This window comes from Chelonus insularis, unplaced genomic scaffold (assembly GCF_013357705.1).
Source record: "Chelonus insularis isolate UGA/USDA-ARS -01 unplaced genomic scaffold, ASM1335770v1 contig_399_pilon, whole genome shotgun sequence".
Classification (NCBI taxonomy): Eukaryota; Metazoa; Arthropoda; class Insecta; order Hymenoptera; family Braconidae; genus Chelonus; species Chelonus insularis.
Window position 1 is genome coordinate 627,085 of NW_023276554.1, and position 12,912 is coordinate 639,996.

Genomic DNA, 12,912 nt, shown 5'->3' on the forward strand with positions numbered 1-12,912 from the left:
ATATGCGTTTGAGCTAAGATGTGATATATAAATGTATTTACTTATTAATATTGTACAGCTAAAATGAATCTATTAGATTTAAGATTTTTTGATAAGACAAAAAAATAATGTACCGTAGCAAAACGTGATCAGACTCATTATGGTCATATTTCATCGTCACCCAGATTATTCAGACATATTAATGAAATCATATTAACTTTTTTGTTTTCCAAGAAATAAATAATAATAAAGAGAATGAAATTAGCGATGAGAATGGCACTCTAATTAATTTAGTGAATGAAATATTTTCGCAAAAACGACCTAAGTTCTATAACTATTTCTCCTATTCTAAGAACTTCTTTCAGAAAATGAATCATTGTCAATTCAATTACATTTTCAGCGGCTTTCAACTGTTAGAAGGGGCTTCATCCCTTATTTTCACCCTTGAAAATGTGTTTCCCTTGCCATTTATGTTATTTCACCACAGTTTAAAATTTTATCCCTGACTCATTTGACTACTTAGAGCATTACTAAATCATCTTAAGGGCATTGTTTCATTGAAAAACTAACTTGAATAACAATAGGAGTATGAACTAAATAATAAGTGGAGTCGACCGATCCACTTTGTTGTGAAACATGTGCCCAGCCATCCGCGATAATCGAAATCACCGACCAGGGATGAATATACACTCTTTTTTCCTATATCCCGAGTAACGACCATACGTCCACGCTTTCCGCTTCTCCACTAGATGTATTCAACTTTTTTTTATCCAATTTAACGCCAGATTACCCTCAGCCACGCATATTCCTTGTTTTCATTTGCCTTTTTTTGCCACAAAAATGTTGCAGAAAGCATAAAGTTCCCTTGTGATTTACATTTACACGTTAACTTAATAGCAAATACTTTTATAGATAGAACTTTATTGTTTACAGTCAGAGAAAATTTACATCCTTTTTCGGAAGCAAAAGAAGCTTCAAAATTATTTCCCTCAGTTAAGTTTAGTCTGTTTACAAACTTTATTACAAATATTTGTTTTTCAACATATTTTCCACTTAATTCAATTGAACTAATTTCTTCTCCATGAGATACATCTTATAATTGCTCAGAAGACTCTATTGATATATCAGTTACTTAGAACTTTTCTGAATCTTATCATCGATGGAAACTGTTAATGTGCTAAAAAAACTTGTCATACCACTCTAGTTTCTTGTTGACTTAACGAACAATTTATCCACAGCATCTTATTCAATTCTTCGTTCAGAAGAGTATAATAAAATAGTGGAAGAGAAAATTAAAAGTATCTGAATGGTTTTTATATAAGTTAGACTAAAGAATCCTTACACTGATATCAATAGATCAATAATAATTTCAAACTCCACCAATGACATCGAAAGCTCTAGAAGAACTTTTGTTTGTTACATGTATTTATGTATTGTTTGTTACCATGGTTCATCTCGATCGAGTTTCTGAAAGATGACGATTTATTGGCTCTCCAATAGATAGGTTAAAAAATGGCAATAAATCAATATTTTTAACATCCATTATAAAAACACATAAAGTAATTGATTTTATTTCAATGTAAAAATAAGAATAACCTTCACTCAGTGTATATTATGAAAATGAGTTATGTTGAATATATAAGACATTTTTTGTGTGAATATAGATTTTTCATAGTCTCTACATACATCAGTATATTTCAAAGCACTCTATAATTTTAAAACTATTAGAGTAAATAATGGCTTCTTATTTGACATGAGTACAAAGTAGCAAGAAAAGTAGATCGAAAATGATAGGTCGAGTAGAATATAATAATTTTATTATTCTATCATTTCCAACAGCATTTTAGGCGTGATAGTAAAAATCTGTTATAAGATTGCACGAGCCAATGAATTTTATTATTAGAAAATATCTCTAGATACAAAGAAATAATAATACCTGTAATATTGATGAAAAGCACACTGTAAACTTTAGTGTTTTATTTTAAAACATTAAAAGTGTTTTAATATGACGTCACCTATTTGATGAACATTGTCTCGATCTTAAGACACTTAAAAACGTTTTAAAATCGAGACAATGTTAATCAAATAGGTAACGTCATATTGAAACACTTTTAATGTTTTAAAATAAAACACTACAATTTACAGTGCAAATATGATTAAAAATAGGAAAAATATTCTAATTAAATAGGAAGTATCATGTGGTAGGATCAGTCCTTGAAAAGTTTAAATTTTTAATGAAGTAAAAATTCCAGGATCCTATTGAAATTAAATTGAAATTACAACGAAGAGAAATCGATCGAGGCATTGCACGCATGTTAAGAACAATGACGACAACTTAGAAGACAAAGTTTTGGGGAAATCCTTTCAGGAGCATTAATATCTAAATATGTAAGTGCACTCTCTCGGTATAAATTAAAATGAAAATGCTTATAGTACAGTCTAATTTACATGTACCGATACACCAAAGAATGAACTGACTTTCAATCATAAGAAACTCATTAATTAATTTACTTAAGTGAATAGTTAATTAAATTAGAACTCAGATATTTACTGAATTATTCTTAGTCTTTTATTATTTTTAGGTCTAAATAATCTACAGGAGATATTTGTTTTGAAATTACTCTATCCAGTTTGGTACAATGGTTGGATGATACGATTAACGTAAACTAGAATGCTCATCTTTGGAGTACGTGCTATCTGTTCTCTAAATATACTTTCTTAGATTATAATTACGGTAGTGGATTGCAATTGACTTCTCGGTCAACTAATCGCGACAACAAGAGAATATGGAAACTCGGTTACAATTTTATTTATGAAGATAAAAAAATTATACAGGTCAGTAAAAATGATTCTTGTTTTTATTATACCATTAGTATATTTTTAATTTTTTAAACCATGCTATTATTTTATAAATGGTATTTATGGCCCAAAAAATACTTTAAATATTTCTAATTTTAACAAATTTATTTCAAAATATTCTATCTGGTAATTTATTAAATGAATTGTGCAGAGAGAAATTTTATTTCATATGAATAAATTCTTAATTATAAAATACGCAAGAAATTTTTTGATAATTAATTATATTTTACTTTTATATGAAATAAAATACTTTGAAAGTAGTATTAATATTAAAATTATATATAAGTTTAAAAAAATAGTAGATTTATAGTCATTTCATTATACTCAGCAATATTTCTCATTGAAAAATCTCACCGTAATAAGAAAAGTTTTCCCTTATTATTCCATTAATATAACTTCCACTGTTTTCAATTCCGTTATTACCTTCTGTACATAACAGATGTCCGCTTAATAATTTTTTTTATTTTTTTTAACTAACGTTTCTTTTTTCAAATGATAATTATTATTATATTGCAATTAAATTTAAATATTTACTTTCTCTATAGTTGCAACTAAAAAAATGAGCTCAAAGATAACTTAATAAATGTTTTAATGAAATGAATATCGATAGAAACTTTTAGTATAAAAATATTTATTTAATTAAATCTGATAATTTAATTTATGAATCAATTCCGCAAACATTCATCAAATCGAGAATTGTTCAAAAATTATTGACCGAATTAGACTTTTAATTCAATCATTACCGTGGCTTAATTAAACAAGTGCTACATCTCTAAAAATTCTGTTTCATATAGAATAAAATAATGAAGTTACTGCAAAATCGAACGAAATAGAATAGTTAACGGTTTTTTTTTCATCTGTGAATAATTAAAATATTCCAATACTTCAGTTAAAGTTTTTCCATTAAAAGTCCAGGTCAAAAAGCCTCATCGAAATCGACTATTTTAGAGGATTCGATCGGATTATTCAGAAGACTAAATCGAGGTTCCAGGGAATATTGCCGATGCTACTATCAGTATAAAAGTAACGTATGAGAGTGAATGTGAAATGTAAAGTGACAACCGCACATCCATCATTCGTCCTCTGGTCGACTCCGCATACGCATTTGCTGTACCCACAGCCCACCATCGTTACTCGGTCTGACCGCTAACGGCTATTTCCCCTTGACAGTTCTCGGTCTCCCTCTCTTTCTATTCTCTTACCTTTCACCACAGCTTGACTGTAAGTATGCCAAGTGAGCACCTGACTGTTGACATACCGAAACAAATGACGTGTGATGACAATTCCTGATGGTAAACATCACATAGATCTTCGTGACATCTTCGGTCAGTCAATATTTATTATATGTACCAACAAATACTCGTTATGGAATGTACCCACTATACTTCAAACTAAAACAAGATAATCAAAAAAAATGGCTACATTATTTCGATACATTTTAAAAAAAAACTTCTTTTTTTTTTAAAGCTACATTTTTTGTTCAATTTGTGACCAAAATACTTCAAAAACTTGAATAGACTCTTCATAATCATTTCATTGTAGACAAATACATTTTTATCTTCTTAATTTTTCATATAATGTATTTAATTAAATAGAATGAAATATTTTATCTCCAGTATTTCCAAAAATGTCTAGAAAAAAGATGATATTTTTATAACATCTTTGTCTTAGTCATAAACAAAATTTCTAAAAACACATTTTACGACATTAAAAATAAAAAAACTAAATAACTAGCCGAAGGTTTAACAAGCATACCCTCAGGAACAGATGTTTTGTCCGTAACTTCCGGCTTTGACAAAAAGTTGTGCAAAACAACCCTGCTTACGACTGTTCTATTTTGTTTAATAATATACGCACATCCTTTATCGTTTTGTGGTAACCTTTCCATGCTTATACTCAAATTACTGAACCCCTTCCTCTAGTTTCCTGTTTTCCCTATAGCCATTTTTGTTCTCTCATTCAGGTTAATGGTGCATATGGAGTCTACTGGAATTTAATCGTATTGTATTATTAAACCAAAAACGAGATCGAGTGAATTTAGTTACTTCTCCATCGTATGGAGATATTATTACCATTTTATAATTAAACTCTAGAAATTTTAATTTATTCAATCATACAAAATTGAATAAACATGCAGAGTAATCACCATTTATTAGTTATAGTCATATACGAAATATAAAATCAGTATATTTACCTTTTAACATGATTATTTTCTCGTTTAGTCTACTAGTAATAGCAGATGTCATCATAAATTGAAAATGTGCCAATCAAATGGTCCTAATTTTTTAACAGATCATACACTTCATATTAAAAAGTTAATATTGAATTAAAATTAGTTATATTGACCTGTAATAATGTAATAAGTTTTCATGTCAGATATTGAATTATTCAATTTCACAAAATAGTTTAATCATAATCCTACAATTTAATGAAGCCTGCAGATGTTCGATCATTCTGACAAAATAGGGTAAACCACCCTACTATCCTAATCTTGACAAGCTCTCCACATATTGACATCTCCAATGTGAAGACCATTAGTTAAAGTGAAGAAAAATAAGTATCAATGATTGAGATAGTTTTATCCACTCGTCTCTGCTTTCTGTTTTTTTTTCTTTCTATCAACAGTTTCCCACTAAACTATTTATTCCAAGCATTAATAGTCTTTATGATTTTTTGTAATATTTAATGAAATTTTGGGACATAAAAATAGGAACAAATACCTTTTATCTACTTTAATTTATACTAAAAACATACTTTTATTTCCCACTCTTTTTCTCTTACCAATTCTGTACTCTTCAACATTACTGTAGACTACTAACTCTGTTCTGTTTAATAACTTTACTCGCAAATCTTTTTAATCCTAAATATATGTACTTTACAACAAGTTGAGGTGTGTGAAACTCTTTTTTATAGACTCTTTGCTACACGTCTCTTAAACACCACTCGTAATGTTATTTTTTTGTTTTAGTTGTCCAAAAGAATTGAATTACACGTTTTGAAATCAGCAAAAAATAATTGTCAGTTTTTTTTGGTACATCTCGTTCATTTTTCTTGTGATTTTTTCATGACTCAATAAATAATTTTCCTGTCATCAATCAAATTTTTATTAAACATAAATATTTTCTACATTAAATAATAATCTGATGTAAATTGATGAGTGTATATATATTTAAAAAAAGTTCTTCATCATTTTTGATATTAAATATTGCATCTTATGTCTCTAAATGTCTGTCAAACATCTTTTTATAAATATTTTATCTTCACAAGTGTTAAATGTCATGACAAAAATTTTATTCATAAGTGTCATGACTTATCAAATATTCTAATGTCTGTATATTTAATTATTTATAAAATTTTAATATGAAATTTAATTTTTTTTATAAAAATCTAATAAAGAATCCACAAATCTGAAAGTACTCTCTCGAATTAAATTATTGCATGAACTACTCCGCATTATCTTTCCTCCCCACAGTTTCTAGAGAAGTAAAATCAACAAAATGGGCCTTTTATTAGTGTTAGTCATCCACAAATATTTTTTAAAGCCATATACTCCCATTTCTTACGTATACACTCAACTTTCCAGCTACATAGACAGTCTATTTATCTAACTATGAAAGATCGTTACTGTAAGTAATAATAATAAAAATAGCAAAGATGAGTAAAAGTATAAAACATGAAAAAATAAAAAAAAAAAATTAAGATAGAAGATAAAATATTATGAAGTTAAAGACGAGATATATTACTGAACAAGGTCCAAGGGTTATAGATATATATATAAAGTGATTTACCGAACATAATTTAAACTCCAATGTATCGAGATAGTTCAGCTGTAAAGTAAAGGGCTATTGAGATATTTTTAATTTATTTGTTATATACTTGATATATGAGTTTTTTAATTTTTAAAAGCTTGCCAAACATCAATTCTATAAAAACAATAATGTACAAAACTTTCATGAATACTTGATAGAACAAAAAATGCATGTATCATGTCATGCACAAGAAAGTAGAGGGTAATCTGTCGTGCACTGTCTTTGACAAGAGTTTCGGAACTTTGCAAAGTTCTTACATCAACCACAACTGCAATATCTCTCCTTCTACTGTACCATATATAGTAATCTTTTTTAGTGAAAATCCGTCCAACTCCAATCGACTGAATGATTTTCGAAGGGGCTTTCTATTGTTCTGTCAAACTTCCATTCTTTTTTCTCCAACTGTTCAAATTCTGCTGTCTTGTTTTTATGGTCCAAGAAGTTGATTCATTAAATACAAAAAAAGACATGTACCTAAAAAAAAAAAAGTTCAAATCATTGTTGCCGATTAATCTCTTGGAATTATCTTTGATTAGTTGACCTTTTCTATTAAGGCATTTCATTGAAGTCCTTGATTTGATTCCTTACATTTTTTTGTGCTTGTTCGTAATGCATTTAAGGTGAGAACTGTAATCTCTACTCTTTTTTCTCTGTCATACCATTCGTTTGATCAATTGACATTGATTGAGCGAGTTTATCGTAATGGACTCGCCGAGACACACGAATCGCCTAACTTTCAAGACTCAGTATTTTCACCCTATCTGCTCTCGCAGACCAACCAGAACAAACTTCATCAGTTTGCTAGATTACAGTTGCTTTCACAAAAAAAGATATCACTTCACGATCGACAATTTTCTCACGTTCTAAAGCCTTCTAGTTTGTCTACTAAATGCTTGATTTTTTTAAACAATTCTATCAAGCACAATTGTTGATCATTTATATGACCTTCTTATCTCACTCTTTCCGACCCTCTCAATAGCTATGGTATTTTCTCCTCTTTTTTCCACTCTTTAAATGTACAATAGTTCAACCAGTATTTTTCTCGTTTATGTGCAATTTTTCCAACGAATTTAATAAAGCACAGCTGGGCAATAAATTCAAACGTGCTCGGTTAACTCACACTCATGGATATACCATAAAAAATATAACGAAAAAAATAAAGAGGTACATAATACTTAAGGAAGACGCATTGTTAAAATTTTTCTAATGAATATTAATGAGTGTGAAAGACGATTAAAAAACACACACACACATACAATCGTAAAAGTTATTACAGTTATCAAATAATCAAAAGACTTTCATCTTTTTTGTCATTATTAAATAATTTTTTATTTTATTTTGTCTATTGAAGAAATATAAGACTATTAATTCCAACAGTTGGTTAATATAAAATAACATAGTTCTCTTATTTATCACACCTATAAACAAAGTTATTTTTAATTGAACAAGCAATATTTTAGTCTTAAATTAACACAAAAATAAAACAGTCCTATATTACTTTAATTTGAAGCAACATAATGTAACTTGGTGTATTTACTTCCACTTCGTTTCCGCTTTTGGCTGTAGTAATATCCAAGTTTTACCACGTGACTTCTGTATTTGTCCAACAAACAACTATGACCGTACGTTAGCCGATTTCGGTGGTAACCCTCAGTAAACAGCGAAATTTCATTTTGTCGACCAACACATCGCGACGCCATTACTATCACCACGAAACCAAATTAACTGCTACCATAACTTCTCAGCAACAAATAGGTGACTCCTCACTACTCCTTCTTACCGTCATTCTATTCTGGTTCACCTCAAACACATTTCTGTGAAAATTTTTGGTTCATTTCTCATTAAATTTACAATGCGCATATAATAAATTCCTAACCCGTGGCTATTTGCCACATCAATGTTTGTTCTATTATTAAACTTTTTCTCGACTATCAAAAACTTTACGATGACATTCAGGTAATATGTAACAGTAATAAAGGCAACTACACTGGTAAATAAACTTTCATACCACTGAATTATTACAACTATTATTATTCAAAACTCAAATCGACACACTACTAATCAATTCAACATCTTGAAACTCTAATAATATTATAATTTATTAAATGTTATAATATTATATTACTTCATGAATTAATAATCGAGAAAACATCACGAAATTCAAGTTTATCAAGACCCTGTGATAGTTAAAAAAAATACTTTCTACCATTTTAGAGTCTTTAATTCGGTTTATCCACTGGAAAAGTAGTCAGATAAGACACATTTTCAAACTGTTTGGAATACCAATAAAAATCTGATCAAAATCGGTTGTGTCGAATAAAAAGCGAGCAAACAAACAAACAGACAGGTATCAAAGTTTTATTTATAGCTTGAAAAATCAGACATAAAATACAAGAAAGAGTTAAATGTGATAGAATCAGTGTATCAAATCTTTGTGATTTACATAGAAAAGTTTCCTAGCATCATTACCGATTTATTTGAGAGATTATAATTTAGTGGCTAAGTTCATGTGGGTTTAGCGATACATCAAACCAACAGAAGTTTAATAAATATCAAGTTAATACTATTTGAGTAAACTTGAAGTAAACAGATAAAAATATTCAATCAATCGAAAAAAATTAGCACATCAATAAATATTAGTATACCATGCAACATTTTTTATTCAGGTAAATTTAGATAAATAACAGGATAACGTATTCCCTTTAAAACGTATAGATTTTATTGAACAACTAGTTTCCACATATTTTGTCGACATGTCAACAACTTAGATAACTCGATACATTCTCAAAAAGGTTGGGAGCAAAGCCTAGGCATCATAGGATGGAGATGTATACAAATGTCATACTGTGTTGCGTTGGTTGATATGCAGGGATATGGAAGACGTGTATGTACACAGAAATGATACAAGCCGACGCAAATAGCATTGCTGTATTTGCCAGAGCGAACTAACAGGAAGGTAAACTTTATGAATACCACACATAATCCTATAAGACTTATATGTGTATCATTTTGAAGAACAGGTATAAAAGAAATATAATAGATAGCTGTATTTATGGACGTATTTCGCTAAAGTCATCAAGCATTAATGTCACAAGTCTTATATTTTATTTATTATTCAATGAAATTACAGGTTAATTATCCTCAACAGTGAGATATGATCGAGTAAATCATGTTTAATATTTGCTTAAATATGATGTTGTGTATTTTGTTAATAAAAATAAGAAAGGGTTTATATTTTTATTGTTGGTTAATTCCCATTTACTTAATTGTAATTTCTGGTGAAAAAAGAAGGAAATTATTTTTAAAAATGATGGAATGTATTTTTACATGGTGAAATAGTAAACTAACGATAGGAATATGTTTAAAAAAAAATAGTTTTTAAATAACTAACAATATTAAAGTATTTTTTCATGTAGGGAAATTTAATTTCAATTCGTGAAGGTGTTGCGACATGTGATGCATTAATAAAAAGGGTGTGCTGACATTTTTATTGTGAATAATGTTCCAGTCTGAACATAATTATCTGCTTTATTGAACGAGTCAACTCTTCACACTATTTTGAAACCTACACCTGCCCACAGACTTTTGTCATTGAATTATTTATTTATACTTGCAACAAGGATGTCACTGTTGACATTCTACTGTAACCTTCTTTTAAAGCTCATGCGAAGTTGTAATGTTCTCGAAGTTCACAGGACTTCTTTAGAACAATACAAACTATTGGGTAGTATTGTTGGGTAGTATAGTAACATGGAGTAGAATTATTCATGAGATACTATCTCACAAGTGTCATGGAGAGCAAAGGTTAGATAGTTTAACATATTGATGTCTAAGTACAGATTATAATCACTCAAAGAAGACGTTTAAATAATTGAAACATTGAACCTTACTTACATACAACAATACCTAAACAAATAAACATAGTTTTCATAAAAGCTTCGTTTGTTAATCATGATGGTATATTGTCCAATATAGATCAAATTGTAGCAGATGTTTGCTTCTTTTTATCCACTTTTTATGCTTAAAAGTAATATTAGATGAAGTACAAAAATATTTCACATGGATAATAAAAGGAATCTATGTTTATTTAATTTTAATTTAAAACTCTAAAATATTTTTTTTGAGCAGTAAATGAAAAAACTGGTCCACGATCACCACAAGTTTTTCAACTATGGAATTAATTATCAGGAATTACCTTCTGTAGAATCCTTAACTCCATAACTTAGTTTTCTGCTAATAATTCAAGATCTATGAGGCCTATATAGAAAATAAGCATATCAATAGATTCGTAAGAATGAGATCTTTTTATCGCACAAGTTGAAATCATTATTAGAAAATAATTTTTGCAAAAATTAGAGCAAGTTCCGATTTTACCCAATTTAGGAGTGAAATAATTAATTTTTCATATGTTTGACTTGATTCCGCATTTCTACACATCAAGCCGAAGAGAATGAGTGGTCAAACTTAAAAATCGGACAACTTTGATTTTTCGACCCCAAAAAATGGCAAGTTACCCCTTTCCATTTATTTTGACCAAAAAATAAAGGTACTCCGATTTTAATGATTAAGGGCTCATTCTCTTCGTCTTAGTGCGTAGAAATGCGGAATCGGGGCACCGATTGAGAAAATTCACTTTAACACCCTTAAAAACGGGTTACACTAAATACAAATTACGAATTATCATCCCCTTAACTTTAAACCCTTATAACTCATGAACGGACGGTCCAATAATCGATTTTAGGGACGTTTTGAAAAGCTCAAAATCTAAGCTAAACATGCATATCTATGAAAAGTGTTGCAAAAATTTATTCTACCCTTAAAATCGCTAAAATATAAAAAAAAATCACATTTTTTTGGGAGTTTGCCAACTATTTTGACGATTTTGAGGGTGAAGGAAATTTTTCAAACATTTTTTGTGGATATGTTTCTTTAGCTTAGATTCTGAAGTTTCCATACACATCCTTAAAATCATTATCAGATAATTTGTATGAGAGTTATAGAGGTTCAAAGTTAAGAAGTAGACGATTTTTTGGCCTTATTTCGACTTTGAACCTCTATAACTTCCATACAAGTCATCTAATAATGATTTTAAGGATGTGTATGGAAATTTCAGAATCTAAGCTAAAGAAACATATCCACAAAAAATGTTTGAAAAATTTCCTTCACCCTCAAAATCGTCAAAATAGTTGGCAAACTCCCAAAAAAATGTGATTTTTTTTTATATTTTAGCGATTTTAAGGGTAGAATAAATTTTTGCAACACTTTTCATAGATATGCATGTTTAGCTTAGATTTTGAGCTTTTCAAAACGTCCCTAAAATCGATTATTGGACCGTCCGTTCATGAGTTATAAGGGTTTAAAGTTAAGGGGATGATAATTCGTAATTTGTATTTAGTGTAACCCGTTTTTAAGGGTGTTAAAGTGAATTTTCTCAATCGGTGCCCCGATTCCGCATTTCTACGCACTAAGACGAAGAGAATGAGCCCTTAATCATTAAAATCGGAGTACCTTTATTTTTTGGTCAAAATAAATGGAAAGGGGTACACTTGCCATTTTTTGGGGTCGAAAAATCAAAGTTGTCCGATTTTTAAGTTTGACCACTCATTCTCTTCGGCTTGATGTGTAGAAATGCGGAATCAAGTCAAACATATGAAAAATTAATTATTTCACTCCTAAATTGGGTAAAATCGGAACTTGCTCTAATTTTTGCAAAAATTATCTTCTAATTATGATTTTAACTAGTGCAATAAAAAGATCTCATTCTCACGAATCCATTAATATGCTGCAGCAAAAAAAAAAATTAGTTCCCCAAACGTTTTCCATAGTCTCACGAGGGGAACATTTGGGGAACGAAATTTTTTTATACGGAATGTAGAGGGTTACAGTTGTGTCTTTAGTTTTCTCGATATCTAAAGAATAAATATCAAGACTTTAGTTTATTTCAAAAAACTTCTTGTATTTCGCTTTAAGTGTCATGTTGATGCACATTTAATGTCTTAAATCTTGTTTAACTTACTTGAGCTCATCAAAATTTCAATCAACCATGAATATTGAGGTAATTATGTAGTAATCTAAATCGCGATATATGGATTGAGCAATTTTAATAGAAACTTGTATAAAATGAGTTACTAAAATATAAATTAGGAAAATGATTGAATATTTCAGTTATGACCTCTATAATCAGATAAGTGTTATTATATATCGAATTTAGTATGTATATATGAAGATTCAAACCAATCCTATTTATATCTATTTCATCGATATG

At 29.2% G+C, this 12,912-nt stretch overlaps 1 protein-coding gene across 2 annotated transcripts in view; it reads right to left on the reverse strand.

Moving 5' to 3' along the window:
• LOC118068203 (uncharacterized) overlaps positions 1-8,344 on the reverse strand; it is a 39,560-nt gene extending 31,216 nt beyond the window's left edge. For both annotated transcript variants that reach the window (XM_035085426.1, XM_035085427.1), the window contains exon 1: positions 8,185-8,344. The gene's annotated coding sequence lies outside the window, so the exon portion shown is untranslated. The remainder of the gene's footprint in view (positions 1-8,184) is intronic.
• Positions 8,345-12,912: the final 4,568 nt, after the last annotated feature.